The sequence below is a fragment of the Protopterus annectens genome, chromosome 11.part0, assembly GCF_019279795.1.
Source record: "Protopterus annectens isolate FY-2018-M chromosome 11.part0, PAN1.0, whole genome shotgun sequence".
NCBI classification, from domain to species: domain Eukaryota; kingdom Metazoa; phylum Chordata; order Ceratodontiformes; family Protopteridae; genus Protopterus; species Protopterus annectens.
Genome location: NC_056745.1, coordinates 176,688,695 through 176,706,025, shown reverse-complemented (window position 1 = coordinate 176,706,025; position 17,331 = coordinate 176,688,695). Strand labels below are relative to the sequence as shown.

The 17,331-nt window shown below is 38.0% G+C and overlaps 1 protein-coding gene across 3 annotated transcripts in view; it reads right to left on the bottom strand.

Moving 5' to 3' along the window:
• The window catches only part of TSPAN11 (tetraspanin 11), a 1,665,259-nt gene that overhangs the window by 1,247,856 nt on the left and 400,072 nt on the right, over positions 1 to 17,331 (bottom strand). The window contains exon 2 of one of the 3 annotated variants that reach the window (XM_044087576.1): positions 4,983 to 5,130. The exons of the other annotated variants lie outside the window; for them this stretch is intronic. The gene's annotated coding sequence lies outside the window, so the exon portion shown is untranslated. The remainder of the gene's footprint in view (positions 1 to 4,982; positions 5,131 to 17,331) is intronic. 3 annotated transcript variants of the gene reach the window in all.

Here is a 17,331-nt window from a genome sequence, read left to right as displayed (position 1 = left end):
GGATATATGAAGTGTGGTTAAAATGCAGTTAGCAAGGTAGTGGAAACAACGTGTAACCTCTTCATGTACTTCCCTGCAGGCGCTTCTGCATAGGTTTGTGAGATGACACTAGGCCTGGGCTCAAGATTCTCATGTAATAATGAGGCGGTATAAACAGTCTGGCAGGTTTTTATGCTCTGAACCTATAGTGCCTGCATAGTCATTGGCACCTTGAGAATATGCACAAAGGTGTACACCAACAGTGGTACCTAACAGTGCATCCATTTGGGTATGTTATGTGCTTTACATGTACACATCTGTGGGAAAGAAGTTTAGCCAACAAGCCCCTTTCTCAGCTTGCAAGGGCTAAATAATCTCCAAAAATACTGAGTTCTGTATGGTAGAAGCCTGATGTCATAATCTTTCTTGACTCTACTATCTCTCTCTAGGCTCACACAAGCATGATGAGGACTTCAGGACCTCCATTTCTTCTTTATCTTTTTCTCAGTGAGGAATGACAAAAGGAATGAATGGAAGGAGAAAGAAAACCTACTTCATTTTCATTCTCTGTTTTCTTTTGGTAGGAAGGGAGGTAATATTTGCTCAGAGAAGAAGTTTCTGTGTCTATTCTCAAGTAAAGCATATTACTGAGTCTTGTGAAACTGGCACTAGCAGCCTCTGTTGACCAATGTGGATTCATGACCTAGAGACTCCAAATTTCATGTCCATTATACACCTCAGACATAATGGCACATGGGTCTCTCAACTGCCTTCTCAGGATACACAGGGTAAAAGAACCTGTCCCTGAATCTGCTTCTGCAGGGTCATACACAGCTAAAATGTATGGGTCAAGCATACAACTACATACACTTAGTGTCAGTTAATACAGCACCAGTACATGAGGAAAGGAAGTGCCTGTGTAAGGCCCAGTGTCTGTATTAGGCCATATTTTTTAAGTATGTATACCCACACAAGCGAGGCCAGATCTCATCAAATATCAAACAACTGTCTGACACTGAGATTGTGACCCATCAGTTCCAGGAAAGAAGATCATGGTGGAACTCTGGAGCTGCTTACCAAGACCAATAAGCCCTGCTGGACTGGGGAATCTAGGGAATGACTTCTCATGGCTGCTACCACTGAGTTCTGGCTGGGAGACTTGAAACACCATACCAGAAAGCAAATCTACTGTCAGAGCACTCTGTCAATTCAAATTTGGAATGGGCAGTGCTGTCACCTTGGGACTTGCTTCCCCTAAGACAGTTTCCAGTGCTGCAGCTATTACATGTCCCCATCATTTGTCAAGACAGATGAAAGATGTGAACTTGATGCTTTACTACTGAAGGACAGATATGTTACAAAACCAGAGTACCATGTTGATGATGGACTTCACTCCTGAAATGTGTAACAGGTATCCAACATCCATTGCCTTTGTCTTCTGACAATGCTTCAGCATTTGCCAGTAGCTGAGTGAAAGCCCATCCTGTCAATTCCAAGTCTGGGCATCCGCAGTTGCTATCACCTTATGAGAAGTTATCAAGGTCAAGGGCTTCTTTGTCCTGTAACTGTGGGTAGCCAGGTTGAATTCTTGGACTTATAGCAATGCTTAATCATGGTCTTCTCCCACACAGTAACTCTGCGAGTGGCAGAAAAAAACTGGGGGTACGGGAGTAAAGCATGCTCTCTTAGCACAGCATATGATGTCACAAACTGTGAAAGAATCAGCTGTGCACCCTCCTGAGCCCAGATGCTACTAAGAAGACAGGCAGACCCAACACAGGAAGGAAGGATATCGCAGTGACTGACCCGCTGAGCAGGGTCTCAGGCATGATATCTTCATGATACTTTAATAACTTATTTGTACATGAATGCATTACTGCTTGACTTGTTTAATTTGAACTGGGGTAAATTCATACTTCTCAACCCCTTAGAGCAAGGAATCTGGACAAAGCAATAAATAAAAATGGGGCAAAGGCCCAAAATTATGGACAATGTTTAAATATTGCTCTTACAAACTTGGAAAGTTGATAGAATAACAGATTTTGCATTAGCATGAATTTTCTAAGGGTATGAAGTCTGAAACTGAAATGCCTGCCGTTATTTTCTACATTTAGTCTTTAATAGTTTAGCACTAAATTTCCAGAAAAACAGAATTTTATGAAAAACAGACCAAAATATGAGGCAAAAATGTGAACATTCTGCAAAAATCAGTACAGTTGAGAGGTACTGACATCAAATGCTTCTTTTGTTAAATATTTGCATACTCCCACTTTCTTTTGATTTCTTTTTGAAATACTACATGCCTGATTTTTGCTTGTCATTACTTACACCTCACTGGTCCTGATTTTGTCATTATTAAATATCTTACTACATACATGATTTATGTTTGACATTACTAACTATGTCAGTTTTTGACCAAAAGGGTGTCAAGACCAGCTCACCTATGCGGTAAACAACTGCAATTAAACATGACAAATCACACAATTCCTTATATATGAGCTGGTGGCAGGGAGGATGATTACTCTGTCATTCTCTCATTAGATATGAATAATTAGTAAAAGGCATTTTGATTCTTTCATTTTTAGTCACATTTATTCCACTTTTTTCTACAAAATACATATATATTTAAGGAACTTTAGAACATACACAAGTTTACACCATGAATAAGCATCAAAAATACAAAGATGACATTTACAGTGACTAATTTTCTACCTACACCTAATAAGTTAATTGCTCAGTTTTTGGTAACTTCCTTTTGAAAGACAGATACATACTTACGCATTCTGTACAATTATATACATTTAAATCATGTTTAAATAAATCCATATTTTAATAGATTGCTTGGGAAAAGAAATGTAATGATGGTGTAATTAAAACATGATGCTATTTTTTATTACAGTAAAGTCCATCCTTGAGGCATATGATCTGTCATGTCTCTCTGGTCCTGCTTTCTGAAGTACTAGTTTGCTAGAGCATTCTGCACTGTTTCTACAGGAAAAGCGATAGACATCTTTTTGTGTTAATGGCCAAGAACATTAATTTTACATATGCTTCTGCAGACTAGATTGCTGAGTCTCATGCATTTGTCACATGAACAGTTTGACAATAGCCTCTTACTATTCTTCAACATCCTTCACTCCACAGCATCAGTAACTCACCTCAAACACACCCACACACGCAAACACTCGGTCACACACAGCACATACAGAAATCTACATACCCTCACACCCACATACACACAAAAACAGCCACATGAACTGTCATCTTTATTGCAAGATAACCCCATACCTTCTTTGAAAACAATATGCTAGTATCCCTTGCCAATTTTATGATGCAAACTCCCTCACTGAACCAGTAGATTCTTATCTTTTTCGATAAAGCTTCACTATACCAAATCAAATGCCACCAGTAAACACTTCTAGTTACTGCATTAAATACATGCATTAGCATAAAAAATAACTGCATATTGAGTCTATGTTATTCATCCATTATTATGTAGGTGTCCCCATGATGCTACCCCAAGTCTACTATTGTCCTTGGCATCTTTGAATATATTTGTGGAGTTATACTTTGCAGCCTTCTTTAGAAACAAAATCCCTGTCTTGTCCACCACTCCTTCTGAGAAAAAGTACTTCCCAATATTTAGACTGAAGTTCATCCCTTCAAATCATGTTCCCTATTTTCTGCTCTATTTTTTTACTGCTTTTTTTTCCTCCTGACATTTATGCCATCACACTGCTCCTTGATCTTATGTGCTAACAATTAATATAAAAGCCTAACTCCATCATCTCTGTAAGTATCTACATACTTCCTGAAGAATGCAGAAGGTACATTAGTCTGGACAGTCAGTAAAATAAAATCAGAAATCATCATCCCAGGAGTCATCAGTGCTGACTTCAACAATTCATAACCTTGATGTACTGATATCATTTAGTGTCATGGGCTGCAACAACTAATTCATCTCTTTAAGCTTATTCGTAAAGCAATAGGTAGGTAAACCTTCCTAGACTGGCTACTGTACCCCTATCTCCTTTTCATCATCCTCAAAGGTATTCAAGCCATTATTGTAATTGACCAAATTTTACCTTTGCCCAGACCTCTCAACCAATCGGGGACAAATTTCAACAGAATCAGGAACAAGTCAAGAAAAAATCAGGGACAGTCAGGGACACTTTTAAAATATTAATGCTATTAACTTGAAACATCGAAAGAGTCAGAGCATATGAATTAATACACATTTCTGAAGTAAAAGAAGTTTATAACTCTTAATTATTGTCATTATTCATTAAGTGTAATTCACCACCTTTCCTCCAAAAGTCACTAGTTTTAGGAGGGATTAAGAGGGACAGAGTTAAAATCTGAGTCAAAATCAGGGACAGTTGAGAGGTATGCCTTTGCCATATACCGGCAAGTAGCAACAACCTACTTACTGCTAGGAATGTGTAAGATCCATCAGCCTTCTAAACTATGACCACATTCTCCAAATCATACTGAATCACAGCAAAGTCATGCTTGACCAGTCTATCTGTCTTAGATAAAGCTGCTTCTTACTGTGTTTATATTGCATTACAAATTGCAAATCAGCTTGTCCCCACTTTAAAAAAATGATTAAAAAATACCAGATGTCTGTGGATGTCCACCAATCTAAAATCACTAAAAGAACTTTTTGACAGTCTTTAGTTAAAAGTGCCTTGGTTTTACTTTAGCGAGAGTAGAGGGGACCTGAGTTATTTTCTAGCCCAAGATTGTTTAAAGAAAAGAACAGTGGAGTGTTTTTGACTGGCCACAGTGTCTGGTTTGTGTGTGTTTTTTTTATTTTTTTTATTTTATTAAATGTCCCCTGCTGCTAAAGTGTTCCAGTTGCACAAGGGAAGGCTCATAACGTACGAGCAACCTAAGACTTTCATTACCATATCTGCTGTTTCCACACTTGTTTTTCACATTATTTTTGTTAAAGCTTTATTAACTGAGTGTTACTGTGTTGAATATCTGCACATTTTTACCTTTTTTACAGGCTGTTAGAACTGCTGCTCTCCACGCACTGGCATCTAGCAGTGATCTGTATAGAAGCTGATATCTTGCAGCATAATTCCCGCTTGTAATCTGTGTAGATGCTGATCTCTCACAGTGTAAGTTTCCCCTTAAAATTTCCTGTTTAGAAAAACATTTTTTAATTACTAGATCATCCAGTTTGCACATAGCTGAGCATTGCTCATTAAGTTCCTTGTGTTATTGATCTATTCAGTATTTAAATTTCCCTCACTCCTCCCCAGTAGATCAGTAGCCAAAGATATTCACTTTGACTCTCTCTTTCACCAGTTCAGTTGAGATAAGTATTTACAGGCATTGTGGCAACTGCCTCAGGTACACTGGCAAACTATTTATTCCTAATAAAACAGATAAAGTATGCAAGAGGTGTAAACACACTAACACTGCAGGCAAAACTCTCTGATACAACCAAAATTAATCCAATAGAGCTTGTCAATGACACTTTCACCATGCCTACTGTGCAGGGTAAAGACCATGCACATAAAACTACTTATGATGATGCACTTATACGTTAACCCTCCTAAAAGACATCCTGCACAGCACAATCAAAAAAATGGTCCTCAGCCATCATGTAAACACTCAATTAAAACACCACCACAACTACACATAGTAACACTGTATCCAGTACCACTACTGCTAAGCCCTTAAGGCAAATCAATGCACAGGCAAATTTCCTGGTCATTGGTCATTCTATAATGAGGCACGCCAAAGTTTGCCTCACCAGACAGAGTAAGGAAACAGTCACGGTTAGCTGCATTTCCATGGCTAGGATCCGTCAAGTCATACAGTCACTCAGGTAATAGAACCACAGGTATCAGTATGACTCTGTCATAGTCCATGTGAATGTTAACGACCTGAGATGTACCTCCCTTGACTGTATGAAGCAAGATGTAACTGAGCTCACTGATTATGTGTCTCAGGCAGGTATGAGCCTAGCACTGAGCAGCATACTACCTACTCCAAGGGTGATGTTACATTACCAACAGAAAAAATGATTGATTTTAACAGTTGGCTTAGCTTCTGGTTTCAGTCCAATGGACAGGACATGGTTACATGGTTGACAGTCCATGTTGCTTCATCAGGGATGGTCTGCACTTAACCCTCTAGGCTTTTGGATATTGGCAATGATCTTTTCCACCCCCATAGTGCCTTTTTTATGCAATGCCAAACTGATAAACCTCCTGACTTAACTGAACCTATGAAGAAATATCTGAAGGTGGTACTGCTCAATGCTAGAAGTCTTACAAGAAACTCCATTCTCTGCAAGCCTTCCTCTCCCTGTAGAGTGTAGACATCTGTATAGCGCTGGAGGCATGGTTTAAAGTTGCGGAGAGCACCCCAGCAATGCAAGGTTATAACAATTTTCACAGCTTTAAACCAGGTACTGCACAGGAGGGAACTAAAGGTGGAGCAGTCTCAGTCTATATAAAAACCAACTTCACACCGATAAAGCGTATGACCCACTGGAACTCATACATGTACAACTCACTATAAGCAGGATCTCATACCATATCCTTGTAATCCAACTTCACACCAGTAAAGCGTATGACCCACTGGAACTCATACATGTACAACTCACCATAAGCAGGATCTCATACCATATCTTTGTAATCTACAGGTCCCTCCATGTCCCAGGAAACCCATACTCCCTATCTCAATGTACTAAAGTCACTCACCATTCAACCCAATATAACATTCATGGCAGATCTCAACTACCTCTCTATAAACTGGGAATCCTACACCACTTCTAATGCACAAGCCCAGTGATTCCAAACATTATTAATACCAACATCCTGGAACGATTGTTCCATTCACCTATCAGTGGTACAAATATCTTTGATCCTGTACTCACTAACATGGGATGCAGATGTTCCTCACTAAAAGTAATACCTTCGCTCATCGGTTATGACCATAAAGCATTATTGCTTGAATTAACAACTGAATCTGGGGATCCAGTGAAACCAAAAACCTTTATGAATTATTCCAAGGCTAACCTCTCTCTACAAAGTGACACCTTGACTAAATTCCAAGAACCTCCAAACCCAGTAAAAACCATACCATATGCTGAGCTATTTACAAAATATCTGTACAACCATATTGATAGCTGTATATAGTGAGCTGTGCCCAGTCGTATTAAGAATAAGCAAACTCAAAAGACAAGCCATTCTGGTGGAATCACTGTATCAATTGGTTATAAAACAAAAGAAAAACATTTTGGCAAGCATAGGAGTAATAAAGCCATACATTCTAAAAGCCCCCTGACCAATATAAACAGACAGCTATGAGGATTAATTAATACTTCAACAGCTAAATTTGAAGACAAAATAGCTTCTCAGTCAGAGGACAATCATAAAGCTTTATACAGCTATGTCTGTAACCTTGGGGGAAGTACGCAACAATGTGCATAACTTATTGTAAATGACATCACCAACACTGAACCAGAGGCCATTGCCAATCTTTTGGCTGATAGGTTCAGCTCAAATCCCCCCACTCCCCCCTACCGCAGTCCAAAGGAAATATTGCATACCACAATCCCCCCAACCATTACTAGGGAAAAGGTCATCAACGCACTTTCCAAGGTCAAAACACTACATCGATGGGACCTGATAACATCCCAGGATGTTTAATAAATAGCATGAAGCATGACCTCTCTGGCCCACTTGAATCACTTTTCACCTAGAGCCTACACTCCAGTTTTGTGCCCAAGGCAAGGAAAATGGCTACAGTCATCCCCTGCACAAAGGAGGTCCAACCACTGATCCGGGTAACTACAGGCCCAAGAAAAACAAGAAATCCACTGGGGAGGAAACCAAAACCAGAAAAAGGAAATAAAACTTTTATTGGATGGCCACAAACACAGTAACACAAGCGCTTTCGCTCAGTTATTACCGAGCTTTCTCAAGCTAAGAATACAATGCAGTTAGCATCAATAAATATACAACATTACATCACATGATCAGGTAATTAACATAATTAAAAAATCCACTCTGTTAAATATGTTAAGCCATAATAAGAATCTCTTAAAAATTCCTTTAAGGGGAGGGGATCGAGACACTACCAACAGGGTTGGAACAGCAGACACAAATAGAAGTAGGTAACAATGTGTTTGTTAGAAGTCCTTTAAATGACCTTTGCTATGAACTTGGTGATAATTATTCCATCATTAAAAAGGACAATTTTGTTATTTATAATTATACAGAGATTGAGGTGAATCAAGATATTTTTGAATTATTCACCCGGGGTTTTCAATTTGTACCTTTGCGTTCCTTTAATCTGGCTAATGCCCTTGTTGATTTGAAACTCTTTGTAAGGCGTTTAAATCTTGCATTTAATTTTAAGGGGCAGCCCTATGTTAATAATGGACTTTCTAGAGCTAGCACATTTAATCCCCCTACACATCCTTCCATTAAAGTATTCGAGGAGCTGGTTGAGAAGGATCTTAGGATTTTGTATTCACAGGGAACACACACACCTCCTACCAATCTAAATGCGGAAGAGGTTCGGTTAGTTAACCATCTTAAGAACGAAGGTATTAGGGTTATGAAGCCCGACAAAGGAGGTGGTGTGGTATTAATGTACAGCTCTGACTATGATACCCACCTCTATGGCATGTTGCAGAACACAGAACAATATGAGATAGTTTCTAGGAACGAGGTAAATCTTGCTATTTCTAAAATTAAGTTTTTGCTAACTGATCATTTGCTGCAAGGGGCCATTAATGAAAGATTATTCAACTATCTACATGTGAACAAATCTAAAACTCCAGTAATTTTTGGGATCCCAAAAATACACAAAGGGTTGGATCCACTGAAGTTTAGGCCCATTGTTTCTGGAGCGGGGAGTATAACGGAACCTTTGGGGAAATTTATTGATCATATAGCAAAGAAATTTGTTTCCTCTCTGAATCATGTTTGCAAAGATTCATGGGACTTCCTTAAAGGTATTAACCCCCCCCCCTTTCCAGCCTGAACTTTTGATGATCACTATTGATATAGTAGAATTATTCCCCAGCATTCCCCACTCTACTGGTTTGGAATGGTTTAATGAAATACTTGTAACAGAGGCCAGTCTAGGGAATAAGATTACTAGTTTGCTAGTAGAGTTCATGGAAATTGTGTTAGAAAATAATTTCATTTATTTTAATGGAGAACTCTACAGGCAAAAGAAGGTTGTGGCTATGGGTGCCTCTTGTGCTTCCCTTTATGCTAATGTAGTGTTGCATAGGTGGGAGCAGAGGTTTATTTTTTCAACAACTTGGGCCCATTACATAACACACTACAAGAGATATCTGGATGACATCTGTATCTTATGGAATGGGACTGTTGAACAGTTTCTTGATTTTTTTAACTATCTTAATTCCACCACTCATTTCTTGTCCTTTACCTATAATGCCAGTGAAAGTGAGTTACATTATCTTGATGTTAACCTTTTCAAGGACCACTCTAATCACACTTTTCAGTCCAAGCTTTATAGGAAACCTACCTTTTCCAACTCTTATCTCCATTTTGAGAGTGGGCATCCTTTTTATCAAAAGAAAGGCATTATTAAGGGACAGTTTATCCGAGCCTCTAGGATGTGTAGCACTCTTGTTGATTTTTTGGATGAGATTGAATTTTTGAAGTCACTTTTTATTGAAAGGGGTTATCCTACTTCACTAGTTACCACCTTGGCTCAGGAAGTTATAGACTACAGGGACAGCAAATATCCTCCCCTGATAGGTAGTGGGGTTCTTACAGCCAAAGAGGACATACCTGACAATCATGTACAATATCACAGCTGCTTTATCCACACTTATTCCCTTAGTTCCTTAGATATTGAAAATGTGGTACAGAAACACTGGGCAGTTCTCACCCTTCATGAGGAGTTGAAAAAACTGGTGCAACCACGTCCTAGGTTTGTAAGAAAGAGAGATGTTAATCTCAAGGAATTATTTGAAAGGAAACACACCCCAAGATCAACACCAGGTAATTCCAGATTAGGCACTTTTAAATGTGGTGCTTGTAAGCAATGTAATGCCATCATTAATGACTCGATCCTTTACATCCCATCGAGGAAATTTCTTTTTAATTCCATTTGCTACTCAAACTGTGGTACCAGAGGGGTAGTTTATTTAGGTCTATGTACATCCTGTTCCAGTTTTTATGTAGGGAAAACTGAGAGACCCCTGTGAAAGAGAATTTATGAGCACCTTTATGACATCTCTAAAGAAAGGGAGTCTAACGCTTTTTTCAAACACTCCCTTCTGTGTCCTAGAATGGACCTTAAGTTTATGGTGTTAGAACAAGTGACACCTGATGCCAGAGGTGGGGACTGGGTGACCACTTTGGAGTATAGAGAACTTTTCTGGCAGCTCAAGCTGGATGCTGGAAGACCCCCTGGTCTCAATGACAACATTAACATTAGTAGCGTCCTGAAACTGATGATGGCTCGGTTATAATATCATTATTTGTCTGGTTTTTGAACATTTGTATAGTCCTCCATTACAAGTGGTAGACAATATTTTATACATTGGAGTGTTTGAGTGGATCTATGAAACAGCTTTATAGACACATATTTATTCTTGATTCATATGAATTTTTAGATATGAATTATTGTTAGTTTTTAACATTATTGTATTAGGCCACTATGGTTATGACACACAACATTGATTCACCTACAACGAACTACTTTAACATTTCAATGTTTTAATACTTAATTTTCTGTTTAGGTGATCTCAGTATTCATTTTTTTAATGTGGTAAAGATGATTTTTCATATTTGTAGGAATTTCCACATTTATTCCTTATTTTATTTGATTTTTTAACAATTTCAAGTATACAATATGTTGTTTAAAGGAATTTTTAAGAAATTCTTATTATGGCTTAACATATTTAACAGAGTGGATTTTTTAATTATGTTAATTACCTGATCATGTGATGTAATGTCGTATATTTATTGATGCTAACTGCATTGTATTTTATCTTGAGAAAGCTCGGTAATAACCGAGCGAAAGCACTTGTGTTACTGTGTTTGTGGCCATCCAATAAAGGTTTTATTTCCTTTTTCTGGTTTTGGATTCCTCCCCAGTGGATTTCTTGTTTTTCTTGGATTTGTTTGACCCTGTGGTACTTTTGTAACTACAGGCCCATATGTCTGACCAGCCTCATATGTAAGGCCATGGAAAGAATCCTCATATACATGATAAATTAGGACATATGTAACCTGCAAATGCGAACCCATCACATTTTGGCTTTGTTAAAGGAAGGTCATGCCTATTAAATCTGGTGGACTTTTTTGAGAGGGTCACCAAGTATTGGATGAAGGCAAGACTGTGCACACATCTTATCTAGACCTGGCCAAGAGTTTTGATATAATACCCATTCAGGCATTTTAAACAAGCTCATTGATTTAGGTATTAACCCTTTTAGCACCCACTAGATAGCCAACTGGCTCACTGATAGGACCCAGGAGGTCAAAACAGGTGAGGCTACCTCCATCAGAGGCCAGTCACTAGTGAAATGCCACACTTGCTCTGTACTGGTAACTATTTATTTGAAATGTAAGCAAATGCTAAAGCTATAGTCTGACTAAGTTTGCAAATGACTGTAAGCTGGGGGGTTATCTTTAAGACTTTAAGAAGGCCTATCTCTGACCACCAAATGATGCCAAAACCATGGTGTCCAACTCTGCTAGGAAATGTACAATTGTACCCTTTGGGAAGTCAACCATCCTGACTAATTACCAGGTTATAATATGCCCTTTTGAGTCGACCCAGTGGTCAGGGATCTGGGTACGCAAGTAGACAGTAGCCTTACCTTTGAACACCATGTGGCCACAGTGGTGAGGAAATCCTTTTATGTTGCCCAACTTATAAGTAACTGATACCACAAGATGCAGAAACAGACTAACGAAACAATGCAAACGGATCCAAACAGAAGCACACCAGGTGTAAAGGTTCCTTAACGCAAATTTATTTTATACACAATATAACAGCGTTAGCTACACAAGAATGCTTCTCTTCAGAGTAAATGAGTACAAGTTAAAACACTCTCTTAAAAGGCAGCGAGTGTTACGATATTTACATCACTTCCTGACTGCATTTAAATTTAAAGCTATGTCATCGCAGCTGCAAAACTGCAACATGCTCAGTAAATATAACAATAAAAAATAATTTACATCTCAAGTTAAAAAAATGCTAAAAAGTGATTGAAAGTGCTTAGTTCAAAACATCAATATACATTAGTCAAAGCACTTACTCAAGCTAGTAACATAGCAATAGTATACAAGAATAAACTAATTTCAACTATTGCAAAATGCAAATGGTATAAAAAGTTTTTTTATATGTATATTTATAATACCAGCATCTATTCAAAACATATTTTTAAAAGGTGTTACCCACTAAACTAAGCTTATGTAATAAATGTGCATATTAGTAAACCATAACCCCTGGTGATAGTGGAAACCATAGTCCACATCAGCTATTCTAGGCTAAGGTAGGTTATAATATATGTTTCTTAGAAGGCAGGGAAAATAAAATATGAACAACATGTTGCTAAAGCAATTTTTGAAACATTAACATATTAGTGAAGGAAGGACAACTGATATGACATAAGGATAGGGAAACACTAAAATGCCTTGTTGTCCACCATTTAGTTACCTCAAATAAGATCTATATTTAAGGTAGGCAGCTATATTACAACTTTCGTTGAGGCCAGGTAAGTTGAACGCATCCAGTTTAAGTTGCCATAACAGTTCACTATTTTCTAAAAGGATAGAGGTGGCCCCCCCCCTGATGGAATCAGTAATATGGTCAATACCCATAAATACAAATGTGTGGCCCGGGTAGCTTACTGAATGTTTGGCCAAGGCGTTCTCACATTTCTTGTTTTTTATAGCGTAATTGTGCTGGTAGATCCGATCCTTGAATCTTCTATCAGTCTTGCCGACATAATATGCTGCACAGCAAGAACAGAACGCTATATAAACAATAGATTTTGTGTTACAAGAAATCCTATGAAAGATGTCAAATTTCTTCCCTTTAATAGAAAAGGAGCTGCCAATCCTTATAAAGTGACATTGGTTGCAAAAGCCACTTGGGAACGACCCCTTAATTCTACTCTGTGTTTCATGACTTGGATGCTTAATTGACTTGCTCCTAACAAATTTGGGAGCTAGTAAAAATGACATTAATAACATCACAGAACTATTGGATATTGTACTATCCTCTAACTTTTTTCTTTTTGAAAGGGACTTGTACATCCAAAAACAAGGTGTGGCTATGGGGTCCCCTTGTGGGGCCTCAGTAGCCAATTTATTTATGGCATATTGGGAGAAACAATTTATTTTAAATAATACCGAGTGGAAAGATGAGCTCGTCTTCTATACACGTTTTCTTGACGATGTATTTATCCTTTTTAAGGGTAATTCTGAACGGGCCACTGAGTTCGTTCACATTCTGAACCAGACTACAACTTTCCTCAAGTTTACTCACAATTTTGCCACAGATTCCATCGATTACCTTGACGTTAGGTTAACAAGGGACATTATGTCCACTAAGTTAAAATCAGTCATTTTTAGAAAAGACACTTATGTCAATTCTTTCTTGCACTTTTCAAGTGCACATCCTTACAAAACCAAAAGAGCCATAGTCAAAGGCCAGTTGGTGAGGGCTGTCAGAATGTGCACTGATCCATCAGACTTTAAATCTGAATGCACATTTTTAAAAGGTTTATTTTTGAATCGTGGCTATCCACTTCAATTAATTGATGACCTTATAGAAGAAGTGGACTTTAAGAGAACCAATGTTTTTTTTAACCCCATTCTGGCCACATCACCAACTGTTGTAGCTGACTCGCCAGTAACACGTGAAGTGCAAGTCTCTTCACTTATCCAGTCTAGTGCTTTGACCATAGAAGGGGCTGCTTCAAAGGAGTATCCATGTAGTTTTATTACTACATTCAATATTAATTCCTATTTAATACAAGAAATATTGAATAAGAACTGGCATTTCATTTCTAATACCCCTTTATTGGTGGAAAAATTAGGTGAAAAACCTTGCACTATTTACAAAAGAGGCTCGAACCTCAAGGAACTATTGCAAAAGCATCCAAGTCATGAAACACAGAGTAGAATTAAGGGGTCGTTCCCATGTGGCTTTTGCAACCAATGTCACTTTATAAGGATTGGCAGCTCCTTTTCTATTAAAGGGAAGAAATTTGACATCTTTCATAGGATTTCTTGTAACACAAAATCTATTGTTTATATAGCGTTCTGTTCTTGCTGTGCAGCATATTATGTCGGCAAGACTGATAGAAGATTCAAGGATTGGATCTACCAGCACAATTACGCTATAAAAAACAAGAAATGTGAGAACGCCTTGGCCAAACATTCAGTAAGCTACCCGGGCCACACATTTGTATTTATGGGTATTGACCATATTACTGATTCCATCAGGGGGGGGGGCCACCTCTATCCTTTTAGAAAATAGTGAACTGTTATGGCAACTTAAACTGGATGCGTTCAACTTACCTGGCCTCAACGAAAGTTGTAATATAGCTGCCTACCTTAAATATAGATCTTATTTGAGGTAACTAAATGGTGGACAACAAGGCATTTTAGTGTTTCCCTATCCTTATGTCATATCAGTTGTCCTTCCTTCACTAATATGTTAATGTTTCAAAAATTGCTTTAGCAACATGTTGTTCATATTTTATTTTCCCTGCCTTCTAAGAAACATATATTATAACCTACCTTAGCCTAGAATAGCTGATGTGGACTATGGTTTCCACTATCACCAGGGGTTATGGTTTACTAATATGCACATTTATTACACACAAGCTTAGTTTAGTGGGTAACACCTTTTAAAAATATGTTTTGAATAGATGCTGGTATTATAAATATACATATAAAAAAACTTTTTATACCATTTGCATTTTGCAATAGTTGAAATTAGTTTATTCTTGTATACTATTGCTATGTTACTAGCTTGAGTAAGTGCTTTGACTAATGTATATTGATGTTTTGAACTAAGCACTTTCAATCACTTTTTAGCATTTTTTTAACTTGAGATGTAAATTATTTTTATTTGTTATATTTACTGAGCGCATGTTGCAGCTTTTGCAATGACACTTGCGCTTTAAATTTAAATGCAGTCAGGAAGTGATGTAAATATCGTAACACTCCGCTGCCTTTTTAAGAGAGTGTTTTAACTTGTACTCATTTACTCTGAAGAAGCTACCATTCTTGTGTAGCGAAAACGCTGTTATATTGTGTATAAAATAAATTTGCGTTAAGGAACTTATAAGTAACGGCATAGCATCTAGGTGCAAAGAAGTCATTATCCCTCTGTACTCCATCCTTATTAGACCAGTCATAGAGTACAATGCTCCCTTCTGTATGTACTTGACCAGACATATGCAGCAACTATGGCAGCCTCAGATGTTCTTTTCAAAAAGAATACAAGGTGTAGCAAACCTCCCCTGTGCACAGCACCTTAAAACCTTTCCTCTCTACTAAGTCTTCTGTAGATTGCTTATCTACGTCTTGCTTACATGCATCTGCAATCCCCACACGTATGAATCTCCTGTATATTTGTAAGTCAAATGGTACCAGAAATACATATGTCTATGGACCTGAATTTAGTCTGTGACTTAAACAGAACATGCTGGAGAGACATATATGTGTCCCAGAAACTGCTCCTCCTACGGAACAGACTTCCCATCCATGTGAAGCTGAGTTCATCTATTACCCAGTTTAAGAGCAACCCAGACCAGTGTATGGGGAATAGGAAATATATACAGTGCCTGGCACCAATGTCCCTTATGCACAGAGGTAGCTTATAAATGCCTGGCTCTCAGTGTCCTATTTGGATACAGGGCATCATCATTCTTTCAGAAAAACCTGGCTGGACTTAGAAAGCCCCCCTGGGTTATTAGCGTAATGGCAATCTATTAATCTATGAATCATATATCAACTGGTTGCCGTGAATGAATACAGTTGATACTGAGGGTCTGTGCACCTCTGGAATCAGTATTAGCTTGCATACAATGACATTGAGTGAGGTGATAAACTGCAGTGGGTGAACAGGGAAGGTTTTTTTTACACAGTCAAAATTTACAAATGCTTGTACCATATGGTTATCCAGAATAGGTGTTGTTTCACTTTATGATACAACTGCAGCTCTGATCTAGAACAAACCCTGCAAGGCAACATGTACTGTACTGTGCAGAGATGTAGCATACAGTGGGTGGAAGGGGAAGTTCCTGTATTACACTGGGTCTGCAAAAAAGTTTTGTTACCATCATAAAGCTGATGGGTATGAGCATAATTAGGCCAATGTCAAAATGACTAGCACATACTCGCATTTATGGGGCCAGTTTATTTTCTAATACTTGACTGTGACATCACAACTGATCTTATCAATAATGATATCAAGATCATCATTAGGTTTGATCCCAAAAAATTTGGCTTCAAAAAAGGAAGCTAATGTCTGCTGAACCTTGTTATTTTTTTTTTTCAAGAGGGCCACACAAGCTGTCCACAATGGTCGTGCTGTTCACAGAGCATATCTCAATCTAGCCATGATGGCTTTTAGCAAGCCTTATGTCAGAAATGTAAAAAACTGTCATCCTTTAGCATAAAACTTTGTATGGTGAGCTGGACAGCCAACTGGCTGAAAAGGCAAGTCCTACATAGTTTGTGGGTAGGTGCCTCCTCAAATCATGCTGAGGTGGTCAGTGGAGTTCCACATTTTTCTGTACTTGTCTCTCTCTTGTTTCACATCTACTTTTCTGATCTCAAAAATGATAACCAGGACATCTCATTAACATAATTTATAGAGGACTACAGACTGTGTGTAACTGTCAAAACCCTTTCAGATATTTATATCCCTAGGAATGATCTTACCCTAGTTAATACCTGGTGTATAAATGATGGGCTCAAATAGAATGCTAAAAAGTTAAGTATTGCCTCTTTTAGAAAAGATAAATTACCCGCATCATACAATATAGATAAATAACCTTCACCAAATGAAAAGGTAGTCAGGGACCTGATTAGTAGTTTCCTCTCCTTTGATAAGTATGAAGGAAATCCTTCTGCTTAGCACAACTACTAGTCAAAAGTATTACATTTAAATCCAAATATATTATTCTTCCACTATATACAGCACTGATAAGTTCTATTATAGTGTACAGCACTCCCTTTGGTAGGTATTTCACTCAACATCAGCAAAAGTAAATATTTACTTTTTCTGTTGTTGTGTGTTTTGGGCACCTCAGTGTACCTGCAGCCATTTGGTTTTTGCATCTTCATTTCACTCAGCATATCC